Raw genomic sequence first — 11,510 nt, 5'->3', positions numbered from 1 at the left:
TCCGATTCAGAAAGATTAAAATACTTTGCTCAAGAAAGCGAAAAGGGCAGATTTGAATTAACCTCCATCTGCCACCAGTGTTCATTTTCTCACTGCTTTCTTATTTTTTATTTTTTAAGTCTTTGGCTTTTCTCTTTCATCATAAACCTTTGGAAGTGTGGGGGCCGAAGTGGCCTAATACATGTTTATCTCTTGAAATACAGTTCTTAAGGAGCCAAGAAATAATACCATGCAATTAGTAATGCCATTAGTATTTATTGAATATGTGCTATGTTCCAGTTTCTGTGCTAATTATATAACCTGGATTAATGTATTCAGTGTTCACAATGGTGCTATATGATAAGTAATGTTGAATCATTAGTTGCAAGCACCTGAAAGTAGATTTTGGTTGACAAGCAAAAAACAAATGTGTTAACATCATGGTAGACAGCTAACAAGTTTCCCCAGGTAGTGAGAATCCAGTATTGGAGGATGCACACACAGGAATGAAGCTTGTGTATGCCCCCATCTTATGGTAACACTGGAGGACCGGTTCAGTGAGAACATGGCCAGCACTACTGCCACTCATTAGCTTCTGTGACTTCCGCCACTGATACTTTGGGGATTGTTGCAATGCTGCCCAAAGAATGGAATTTTGTTGTACATAATCAGTTCCACTCCAAGAGATAGTTACATGAGGTCCTCAGTACGGAGCAGGTGCCCCTCACTAGCATCAAAGCCTTTTAACCTTTCATTGAGGGAGGGGACTCCATCCTCCACTGAGATTCATATGGTGTGGAATTTTTTCAAGCTTAAAAGAGGATTTGGATGCTGAGCAGACTTAAAGAACAATCAGTAACCACTTTGCAAGTAAGAAAACTGAAGTGGAGAAAGATTCCATAGTTTTCTCAAATATACATTTTTTTTTTTTTTTTTTTTGAGACAGAGTCTTACTCTGTCACCCAGGAGGGAGTGCTGTGGCGTGATCTCACCTCACTGCAACCTCTGCCTCCCAAGTTCAAGCGATTCTCCTGCCTCAGCATCCCAAGTAGCTGGGATTACAGGTGTGTGCCACTACGCCCAGCTAATTTTTGTATTTTTAGTAAAGATGGAGTTTCACCATGTTGGCCAGGATGGTCTCGAACCCCTGTCCTCATGATCTGCCCACCTCGGCCTCTCAAAGTGCTGGGATTATAGGTGTTAACCACGGCGCCCGGCCTCAAATACACATAATTAGTAATCAGCAAAGATGTGACTGGATTTTAAAGTCTGTATGACTCTAAAATTTCTGCTTCTAACTACTTTCTGCTCTGGTAGTTTCCTACTGTCAATTATTTGTTTTGCTCAGCCATTCCCTCAGTGTAAGAGAGGGCACATATGTACACTTTCTGTTATTTTTTTTCTGCCTGGCTGCTGAGGGGTCGCTGCTATGACATCTCTTTTACACTGAAAGGCAAAGGGGATATTCGAGTTTGCACGCATGAGGAAACAGTCACTTCTTCTAATGGCAGCTGTTAGTACTGTTTAGAGATTCTTCACACAGGATATTCATATACATCTCAACCTCAACCAAATGATATTTTCTTTCTAAAAGTGAATTTTCCATTCATGTTGTACATCACCTCCTGTAAATCCACGTACAGATCTGATGCCCTTAAGTCTTAAAGTTTGTGGACATTCTGAATAATACTTGACTTTTTGAAATTAAATTGTGCTGGAAGACAAATCTAAAAGAAGCTAAAATGTGAGAGAAAACATTTGTAGACTGCAAACATTTTGAAACAAAGTAGGAAGCTTTTAGGCATGCCAGTTGCTAGGAAACCATATCTTGGTTATATAGTTTCAAAATTACTGAAGAGCTCATGCTTGCTTAGGTCAATAGAGAACCAATAGGAGCAGAAGAAAATCTGATGCAATAAAATATTTAATGTTTTAAAAAGATGACTGCCAAAATAATTAATTGAAGAGAATACTGAACCAATAATAAGGTTCAAATTACAGATTGTTCTTTATTTGGAGACATGAGTTCAAACTGCTATAAGATTTATGAAGCTATGAGGATATTAATTATTTAGCATTAGAGGATTCAGGACAGTATTTTTAAATTAGAGATACTATTAACTACTTCACATGATTTTTGTGTAAAAATAATAGTTTTGTGATAGCATCTTGTATAATATATGATGTGGATTAGTGTTTAATATATAAACCAAATATATATATTACTGCCTCTGAGCCCAGCCCTGCTGCCCAAGGAATGCAATTTATTTAGCTCCTTCCTCACCTCTTGTTTCATCATCATTCAACTGGGCAATGACAACAGCTTTCTGACTGGTTTTCTGGTCAACAGTCCTTCTCTTAGAGCAAACTATCTTTCCTAAGTAAAAACCTTGTCCTCTAGGGAAATTTGCTTCCATAAAAAAGATCAATCAACTTCCTCCAAATTCAATAAGCTGGACCAAAATAAGTAGAAGCAGCAGAACACAAATGGAAGAAAGGGTGCAGGTTCATTCCATATACTTTGAAAATTGTTACCCAGAAACAGAATTTTCCATGAGTTACTGAATGGCTCCTCTCCAGTTTTCTCCGAAATAGTACAGTCGGGGAAAAGGAGTGGGCACTTTCATGAGAACTCTTAGAGATAACATAAATCTATAGGGAAGCATCCAGAATAGAGATTTGGGGTGGTAGTAAGCTGGCAAAGCAGGGACATGTGCAAAATGTCAGCCACAGTCCACCATTATAGGTGCACAGTTCTTAACTTGGTACAAGGAATTTCAGGGTTTATAAAATTTGCTTTCCTCTGCAAGAAAGAGAGAGAGAGAGAAAGAGAAAGAAGCCTAAGAAATTTCAAAGTTTCTGTGTCTCACAACAAAGACTTCAGAGAAAGCAAAGGCAAAAGAGATAAGAAAAATTAAGAACCAGTGGAAGTGTCCATGACCCAGAGTGAGGCTGAACAGAAGCCTCAATTCAATGCTTCTCTCTACTGCTGCCAACAACTCCATATAGGAAGCTCATTCTAAATTTTGCTAACTATTCCAACAATTAGTTAACCCTGTCCTTGAAACATTGGAAAAGAGAATAAATTGAGTGATATAAAGAATTGAAACCAAGAAAAAATATAATTATTAGCAAATTATATCAGAGAAAACTTCATATTTCAAGAGATTCACTGAAAATGGAAATATATGGAAAGTAATGAATTAATACAGCTGGTGACATTATTAATATAAGCAAGTCAAAGTATTACTGGCACAAAGCTAGTAAAGATAAGGAAGTCAATTATTCACATGAAAAATACGAATAATAAAGCAAGTCATGGTGGCTCAGGCCTGTAATCCCAGCACTTTGGGAGGCTGAGGCAGGAGTATTGCTTAGGCCAGGAGTATGAGACCAGCCTGGCCAACATAGTGAAACCTTGTCTCTACAAAAAATATAAAAATTAGCTAGGCGTGGTGGCATGTACCTGTCGTCCGAATTACTCAGGAGGCTGAGGTGGGAGGACCGTCTGAGCCCAAGAAGTAGAGACTGCAGTGAGCCATGATGATACCACTGCACTCCAGCCTTGGCAATACAGCATTTCCAAAAATAATCATGATTATAATTTTAAAAAAAGAATATGAGCAATAAAATGCTTAGTGACGAGTGTAACAAAAAATATGTAGAATCTGCAAGTACAGCTTTTGAAATAAGGTGAACCACTTAAAAGAAACCTTGAATAAATCAAAGAAACTGTCTCATTCTTGAAAACTTTCATATTTTAAAATACAAATTTTCCTTAGATAGTTCCATAGATCAGATGTAAACCCCATAAGAATGCCAGGATATTTTATTATTTTTTAGGGTTGGGAGTAAAACTTCACAAAATTATTTTAAAGTTCATCTGAAGAATAAAAATAGGTAAATAGGCATGGCGGGAGGGAGGACCTTGCCCAGAACTGACAGCAGTGAACACAGTCTTAAAATACATCCTGAGGCTAAAATAATGGGAAAGGAAAAAAATAGCTGCGTCTGTACTTAATTCCTTATGCCAGAATACATTCAACAAGTAAACCATGCACCTCTGAGAAGAAAATATGCATTCATGTTTTATACATTTAACACATTTAGTATTTTTAAGAGAGAAAGCATTTTTAAAAATATGCTATGAAACCAAAAAATCAAAAATAAACAATTCATGAAATCGACCTATGGAAATTTAAGCAGCATGACAAAGAAATGTAAAAGTGAAAAACCTCTTTTAGGTCAAAATAAAGGGAAATGATAATGATGCTGCACTGGGGGAAAGTACTTGTCATACATAAGAAAACAAATTCTCTAAATCAGAACATGTGATACGTCACCAGGATAAAACTATCTGGGAGAAACAATGACCATTTCCTCTAAAAAGGCATTTTACAAAAATCAGCTAAAATTAGAATGTCCAGATAATATTTTTAAGAGCTTAAATTACATTTTTAATTTAAAAATACAATTAAAATAACAATTTACCATTTTTCACTTATCAGGTTAGCAGAAATTTTAGAAATCAGCTAAATCTCTTTGTGGCAATATGGAAAATAAAGATTATACAAGAAAAAATTAGCACAAGTTATCAGTAACTGCCTGTTCCACGTACAAGGCATGCCACCTTCCACAGGGCCCTCTCAGTGTTAATGCGGGTCTGAGCACATCAACGCTAGCACCTGAGACTCCAGCCTCACTACCGCCCCTCCCCAAAGTCTTGGCTTCAGTAGGTATATATGTTAATCCACAAGATGTGTTCACAAGAAATGCAACTTCAATTTTCTAAATCTTGATTTCATATTTCAAGTCCCCACTTGATATCAATTCAGGGTTCTTGCCCCTTTGCCCAGGTTTGTATTGGATTCCATGTCATTGTGGTGGGAGGTTGCTCATGATCAGGCAATTACAGTCCTCACTGACGCTGGCTGAGATGCCCATTCTCTCCTTTGGACACTGACAAGTAGTTCGTGCATGTTGCCACTATGCCCAATGCCACCTGCAAAAGGAAGACCATGTGACAGATTGTATAACGGCACAAGGAGGAGGTGTGGGGCAGCTTGGAGAGAGGAGCTGGGCAGGAAAAGCTTTCCAGTTGAGGGGCATTTCGGCCCTTTTCGAAGCACATGAAATGCAGTGGTTGGGAGAAGGAAGAGAAAAAATGGATGGTAGAATTACTAATATGTAAATTTAGAGGCAGAGAATAGTGTGAGATGAGGCTGAAAGTAAAAGCAGGTTCATGTCATAGATGTGATGATGAAGAACTCACACACTGTACAGTAGATCAGGAAGAGCCAAACAAACATTCTGATGGTGAGAATGAAATTGTTGTTGCATTTGTTAAGATCAACAGGGTGGCAATGTTTAGCATGAATTTGGTGGAAGCAAAACCAGACACAGGCAAACAAATTCATAAGCTATTTCCATTCAGGCAAGGGCTTGTTACTGTTGGTACTTAAAGAAAAAAGGCTATTTGAGAGATTTTTAGGTAGTATCTTCTGAGAAATAATGAGAAATTGAATGTAAAGAGTGACTATAGCTCCTATTTCTTGACTTTGTTGTCTTGAATAACAAGCTAAAAAAGAGCAAGAGAGTAGAGGGGAAAAAGCAGTACTTTGGAGGATGCTGAGCATTCAAATATGGAGCAGAGATTTTATTTGCATCTTTTAAAAATTAAATTCCAATATATGAGCTGTAATAAGTATAATAAATATTTTTTGAGATAAAATGTTACATTGAGGGAATCCTAACTTTCAAATTGTTAAGGTTCCTTTTTAAAAATAAAAACCATTTGGTTATTTAATTTTTTCAACCCAAATTGATACATTTAAAAATGCAGCATATGGGCTGATCAAATCCAAAGAAGCTAAAAATTATTTCATGCAAAAAAGAATCCACCTGTTTTAGTGAATTCACCGCTGTAACACATTTTATTGACACCAGCCCACATCAGTAAAACAGTTTTCTGCTTATTTCTGCTTTTAGAACCTGCATCATCTGGCCTCCTTGTAGCTCTAGGATTCTTTTTATGTTTCTACTATTTATTAGTGCTGGTTTTTCTTTCTTTAAATCTCCCAAATTGTGAGCTCAGAAATAGTCTAACTATGAGACATTTGAGTGCTCCAAAGTTGTGTCAGTAATTTCTTGTTTTTTTTTTTTTTTTTTTGACATGGAGTTTTGCTTTTGTTGCCCAGGCTGGAGTGCAGTGGCGCAATCTCGGCTCACTGCAACCTCCGCCTCCCAGGTTCAAGCGATTCTCCTGCCTCAGCCTCCTGAGTAGTTGGGATTAGAGGCATGCGCCACCATGCCTGGCTAATTTTTTTGTATTTTTAGTGAAGAGGAAGTTTCTCCACGTTGGTCAGGCTGGTCTTGAACTCCCAACCTCAGAGGATCCGCCCTCCTTGGCCTCCCAAAGTGCTAGGATTACAGGCATGAGCCACCGCGCTCAGGCCATGTCAGTAATTTCTTAATGAAGTTAGAATGGTGCTGCAGTTTGGATGTTTGGCCCCTCCAAGCCTCGTGTTGAAATTTGATCCTCAATGTTGGGGGTATGGCCTATTAGGAAGGGTTTGGGTGATGGGGGCAGATTTCTCATAAATGGCTTGTTGCAGTCCTTGCAGTAATGAATTCTTACTCTATTAGTTCCCATTACAGCGGGCTGTTAAAAGGAGCCCAATACCTCCCCTTTTCTCTCTTGCTTCCTCTCTTGCCACGTGATGTCAGCACACATTGGCTCCCCTTTGCCTTCTGCCATGCATGAAAGCCGGCTGAGGTCCTTATCAGAAGCCGCTGGTGCCACGCTTCTTGTGTAGCCTGCAGAACCATGAGCCAAATAAATTGCTTTCTTTATAAATTACCCAGCCTCAGGTCCTTTATAGTAACACAAACAGACTAAGACAGATGGCCACAGTAATCCTAGTTTCCTTTAGTTACCACATCTAGCATTCCTGACATGGACAATGATTGTCTATGGTCTGAACTGTTATCTAAATGAAGTTAATGAAAGCATTGGCAGAAAAGTCAGCCGAGAGAAGCCTCTATGAAGGGATGACTGGAACAAAGTACATGGAACCAAGAGAGCTATAGGATAAATATACATTTAAATATAAATAAGTATATTTATATTTATTTATATTTAAATGTATATTTATTTATATTTAAATATAAATAAGTATATTATGTATTAAATAAGTTAGGGAATGCCATATTATTTTCCAAAAAGTTGAAATAAATGTACACTTGTACCAGTAGAGAATGAGATTTCCTCTTGTTTCATATCATTGAGACTTGTTTTTTTCCCCAACTTTTAATATTTTATTATGAAAATTTGTAGTTTTTTACATGGAAAAATTTAGAATTTAACCTTTTTTGCTCATTTTACTGGGGGTTTTGCAAATATTGTCTCTCAATATATCACTTATCTCTTCACTGTCTCATCCGCCCTCCTTGGCCTCCATGATGTCTCTTCATAAACAGCATTTTAGTGCATTAAAATATATTAATATTTAGATTTGTAGTTTCTGCTACATAGTATGTACTATGTTATATTTGTTACCCTTCTCTGCCTTGATGTCATAAAAAACTTTCCTAAATTTTCTTCTAAAATTATATTTTCTCTTTCATTAAAGTACCTGGAATTTATTTTTGTGTATGACGAGATTAGGGATATAATTGGGCTTGATTTTTGAGTATGGTGATATTAGGGATACTTTCCCTTACGGATAATGTAATGCCCTAGCAACAGTTATTGAAAATGATTCTTTCTTTACTTACCCAATATGCCAATTCTGACATATACCCTGTACCCAGTGCAGTGGCACAATCTCAGCTCACTGCAACCTCAGGCTCCTGGGTTCAAGTGATTATCCTGCCTCAGCCTCCCAAGTAGCTGGGATTACAGGCGTGTGCCACCACACTGGCTAATTTTTGTATTTTTGGTAGAGACAGGGTTTCACCATGTTGGCCAGGCTGGTCTCGAACTCCTGACCACAAGTAATCGGCTCACCTCGGCCCCCCAAAATGCTGGGATTACAGGCGTGAGCTACTGCACCTGGCCTGCCCTTCTTATTTAATTTGGTGAATCTATGTACTATTTATGCCAGCAAAATTGTCTTAATTAATATTCATATTAAGTCATGATATTGAGTAGAGGGAAATCTCATCTAATGTATTCTTCAGTTTTAAGTATGTGTTGGCCATTTTTGACTTTTATACATTTACCTTTTTGGATCAACTCACCAAGCTTCAAATATAATAATAATCGAATTGTTATTGGAATTATATTAATGTTTTCAGTTGGAATTGCACTGAATCTGCTTTATTGGAATTTCATTGAAATAATTTTGGAAGAATTGGACATTTTCCAGTTCAAAGATATCCAATGCATAAAAGAAATGTATCTCCATTTGCTAGATCCCCTTTCATGTTCTATGTGATTTACTTAAAAATATAAGAAAATTAAGATACACAAAATACATGACAGCAGAAGCACATGAGTACAAAAGATGTAATTACCATGAAAAGATTCCAAAGTCCTTGAAAGGGTAAATATCAGTTTTGAGAAGCCTGAGGTCTATACAGTATTTGATCTTAAAAATAATAATAATAGCATGAACACAAACTTAGGAACAATAGTGTTTTATTCAAATAAGATAAAAACAAATTATAAATTTTAAAAGGCAAATATCTCAAGTATCATATAATCCAGAAAAATGTTTATTAATAAACTGTCATCCCTGTAAATATCTTTTCCCCTACACATTTTATAGTTTCTTATTTCATCATCTCCCATTGGCTCTCTGTTGAGGGGAGAAAAAACCCGATTTGTAGCATTTGCCAATTTGGGTTTCAAGTTACCAACTTGACAACAGGGAACACAAGAGCGGAGAAGAAATACAGATCATGTGGTCTTCTGAGCTGGTGCCAGATAGCTTCAATGCACCACGGGTATGTCTGGATAATTTATTTCATTTGCCTTTTCATTTGGTACACAGTACTGATTATTTTGACTAAATCTGTGTAATATCATTGAGGTAAATGTCACAAATTTTATTTTGACCAAAAATGAATCAAAATCACCAATTGGTTAGATAACTATCCTGACGTTTCTTTAGTTTGGAAACACCATTTTTTGTAACTTTTAATAAGTAAATCTCTTAAATGTAATAATTGTAATTACATTTTTTATTATTTTAAAATAACACTGAAATTCTTTCTTGCCTATCTGACATGTTTATACGGCAGATTTTCATTTAATTTACAAGTATTCCAAGTAAACATAAACTTCTGTGCTTTCTGGACTCTATGATATTTGAGGGATCTCAAAATAATTTGGCCATAGAACTTATCTGGTTTAAGCTGGGCGCGGTGGCTCACGCTTGTAATGCCAGCACTTTGGGAGGCAGAGGCGGGCGGATCACGAGGTCAGGAGGTCAAGATCACGGTGAAACTCCGTCTCTACTAAAAATACAAAAAAATTAGCCGGGCGTGGTGGCGGGCGCCTGTAGTCCCACCTACTCGGAGAGGCTGAGGCAGGAGAATGGCGTGAACCCGGGAGGCGGAGCTTGCAGTGAGCCGAGATTGCGCCACTGCACTCCAGCCTGGGCCACAGAGCGAGACTCTGTCTCAAAAAAAAAAACTTATCTGGTTTAAGTAATAAGTCTCTTTATGAGAACAGTTTAAAACAAAATGACGTTATGCAAACTTTCGTCTTGGAATAGGCTGGTTAGGCTCTCATTATATTTTCATCACTAAATTAAAAACACATCAATATGAGATGCATTAATTGTGTTAAGTGTATGTTCTATGTGATTTTTTTATAGACATTATTGGGAGTGTGATTTTGAAGGAAACAAACTGCCTTTTATTAAGACAGTTGAATAGAATGATGGCTTATTGTAGTGAGCCATAATGAAAGATCACAGTGTGCATGAAGTTAATGCATTCAACAAATGAAGCTGCTGCTGACCTCCAGGTGTGCCCTATTTTTACACAAATTATGCATTTAAAAATTACTGCTTTTCTACTGAGCTATATAATTGTGAAATGAGATTATGCTTATTCTAAATACATTGCATTGTTGATGAATATGTGTGCTTTGTATCCTTTGAACGCTCGTTTCCTAAGGCCATTTCATGGAGCACTGTCATTGTCAGGACCAAATGTGACAGATCTGCTAAGATACAATTCAAAACCTTGGCATGAATAAAACATGAATATTCATACACAGAAGTATCTTGTTTTATTACTGTGTTGACTTTGTGTCCTAAAAACATTGGAATTCTGATAAAATTTTATTTCACGTGATTCTCATAAAAATGTTTGGGGCATTTAAAATACTCTTTATTGCATTATTAAGTGTAGCTCCACTTTCGTTGCATTCCTGCTTTAAGTATTTAATTTCCTGCTGTTTTTATGATTCATATAAGAACAGTCTTTAAGTATCTTATTTAATATGTTTAGGTGATTTCAGGGATTTCTTATTCAATATGTTTAGGCGATCTAATCTTCAATAATACTGGAAATAGAAGTGACGAATTAGATCGTTTCCACATTATTTCCTGCTTATGATTAATTTCTTACTAACTCTGCTCTTAATGTTATCTATTTGTAAACATAGCAACAAATTCAGATTTGTTCTAGCAATTAAATAATTTTAGCTATTGTTTGTGTGACATTCTTTTATTTAATACCTATAAAGAGTAAGATGGTCAAGTTAATTTTCTCTAAACACTGCTGTAATATTAATCACTAATTCCTTAAATAATTGTTTCTTTTACTACCTTTCTTCTTGTCTTGTGTATTGTTAACATTTATGTCACTAATATACGAAGAAATTAAATTACTGTGCTCAAGTCATCATCACAATTTTTCATTTAGCTACAACTTTGGCTTTTATGCATCCAATTTTAACTATTGAAAAAAGATTTTTTCAAAAATAAAACTCATTTTACTCGTTATTTTAATCAGTATAAAAGGCACCACTGTTATTGCATTAACGTTTTCAAGTAACAAAACAATATTGTTTTTGTTAGCATTGATTATGGAATGGGATCTAAAGAAAACACCTTTTTAAAACCTAGGCAAGATGTTTCTCTTCATAATACTTGAATTTCTTTTAAAAATCAATGTAAGTACATAAACTTATGTACTACGACAAAACAAATTATCTTCAGTAATTAAAAACCTTGATTTCAAGGTGACAGTTGAAACTTTACTTTCTCTGTGAAATTCTCGACTCCATGTCTACATTGGGTTTACTGAGTCATTTTCCTTTCTTCCTTTCTCTGTTCATTTCTTTTGTGTCACCATTTATTTCAATTGCCACAATTTATATTATCCTTAATTTTGTTTTACTTAATATCTGCTTCTCCATGAAATTCTAAACTGATGATATGGACACATATTTTGTCCATTTCTAAATATGTAGCATCTTGCACTACAGTTGAATGACTAAATCAATTTGATGAGCATCTGCTACTGCCAGGCAATGTACTAGGAAAGCATACAGAAAAAGGAATAAGTTAAAG

Source organism: Symphalangus syndactylus, chromosome 4 (genome assembly GCF_028878055.3).
Source record: "Symphalangus syndactylus isolate Jambi chromosome 4, NHGRI_mSymSyn1-v2.1_pri, whole genome shotgun sequence".
Lineage (NCBI taxonomy): Eukaryota > Metazoa > Chordata > Mammalia > Primates > Hylobatidae > Symphalangus > Symphalangus syndactylus.
The sequence above is the reverse complement of the archived record's forward strand: the minus strand, read 5'-3'. Positions refer to the sequence as shown.